At 57.7% G+C, this 1905-nt stretch overlaps 1 non-coding gene across 1 annotated transcript; it reads left to right on the forward strand.

Moving 5' to 3' along the window:
* The first annotated feature begins 1584 nt into the window (after nucleotides 1-1584).
* Nucleotides 1585-1703, forward strand: LOC125967863 (5S ribosomal RNA). Its single transcript, XR_007480932.1, has one exon. It is a non-coding gene; the product is annotated as a 5S ribosomal RNA (ribosomal RNA).
* The last annotated feature ends 202 nt before the right edge of the window (nucleotides 1704-1905 follow it).

Below are 1905 nucleotides of genomic sequence, written 5' to 3' on the forward strand. Positions count from 1 at the left end.
CTTATAAACAGCCGATCCGCTCGGCGGGGGCTATTTTCGGCCACTTGGCTCGTGCGCACGGCCTCCCGGATGTGCCGGGCGGGTGCGCGAGCTCGCCGGCCGCTGGAAGTCGAATGAGGCGCCGCGACCACCTCCGCGGTGCTTATAAACAGCCGATCTGCTCGGCGGGGGCTATTTTCGGCCACTTGGCTCGTGCGCACGGCCTCCCGGATGTGCCGGGCGGGTGCGCGAGCTCGCCGGCCGCTGGAAGTCGAATGAGGCGCCGCGACCACCTCCGCGGTGCTTATAAACAGCCGATCCGCTCGGCGGGGGCTATTTTCGGCCACTTGGCTCGTGCGCACGGCCTCCCGGATGTGCCGGGCGGGTGCGCGGGCTCGCCGGCCGCTGGAAGTCGAATGAGGCGCCGCGACCACCTCCGCGGTGCTTATAAACAGCCGATCCGCTCGGCGGGGGCTATTTTCGGCCACTTGGCTCGTGCGCACGGCCTCCCGGATGTGCCGGGCGGGTGCGCGAGCTCGCCGGCCGCTGGAAGTCGAATGAGGCGCCGCGACCACCTCCGCGGTGCTTATAAACAGCCGATCCGCTCGGCGGGGGCTATTTTCGGCCACTTGGCTCGTGCGCACGGCCTCCCGGATGTGCCGGGCGGGTGCGCGGGCTCGCCGGCCGCTGGAAGTCGAATGAGGCGCCGCGACCACCTCCGCGGTGCTTATAAACAGCCGATCCGCTCGGCGGGGGCTATTTTCGGCCACTTGGCTCGTGCGCACGGCCTCCCGGATGTGCCGGGCGGGTGCGCGAGCTCGCCGGCCGCTGGAAGTCGAATGAGGCGCCGCGACCACCTCCGCGGTGCTTATAAACAGCCGATCCGCTCGGCGGGGGCTATTTTCGGCCACTTGGCTCGTGCGCACGGCCTCCCGGATGTGCCGGGCGGGTGCGCGAGCTCGCCGGCCGCTGGAAGTCCAATGAGGCGCCGCGATCTCCTCCGCGGTGCTTATAAAGTGCCGATCCGCTCGGCTTGGAGCTATTTCCGGCCTCCCGTTGGTGCCGGGCGGCGTGCGCGAGCTCGCCGGCCGCGATCTCCTCCGCGGTGCTTATAAACAGCAGCATGCGCACGGCCTCCCAGAATTTGAAGACATTTCGTCAATAAATTTCGCATATTGAATTTTGAAGTCTAATATAATGCAACAATTGAGCTCGACTTATACAAAGGATATATCATAAAATCGTAAATTTCCGTCGAATTTTAGGGGGTCGACTTATACACCGAGTCGACCTGTATACCGGAAAATACGGTAAATACGATTAAATAAAATGATACGACTGGCATAAAAACAAATATAAACCACATAAAAATAAAAGTCACCATTACGTTGAATTATTGGGAGCACCGAGCTTGTTTCTCAGAAACGAGCCGGTCCCATCCAGGCGTAATCGGAGACAATGAAACCCGAAGTGGTTAAGGTTTGTCTTTTAATGCAGGATGCTTGGTCTCCATGTGCCGAAGCAGTTTTGAAGGCTTCATTGGCTCGCTCGCTAGTTTCAGGGGCGATTGTGTCTATAAAATGCAAAATGTTGGGTCACCTCACAGCTTACGGCCATACTACCCTGAGAACCCCCGATCTCGTCCGATCTCGGAAGCTAAGCAGGGTCGGGCCTGGTTAGTACTTGGATGGGAGACCGCCTGGGAATAACAGGTGCTGTAAGCTTTTTCTTTTTCTTATGTGCACTTCAATCGTTTAAGAAGCTATTTTTTACAACACCCATCACGAATGGCATCTGGAAACAGCAAGCCTAATTTAAACTCCGACATTAAAACTATAACACGAGTTTGAAAGCTATATTATGTGGTGACATCCACAGCATTGTAGTTAAATTTTTTACCGCTAGAGAGCAGACTATGTACAGTGA

This window comes from Syngnathus scovelli, chromosome 4 (assembly GCF_024217435.2).
Source record: "Syngnathus scovelli strain Florida chromosome 4, RoL_Ssco_1.2, whole genome shotgun sequence".
NCBI lineage: Eukaryota > Metazoa > Chordata > Actinopteri > Syngnathiformes > Syngnathidae > Syngnathus > Syngnathus scovelli.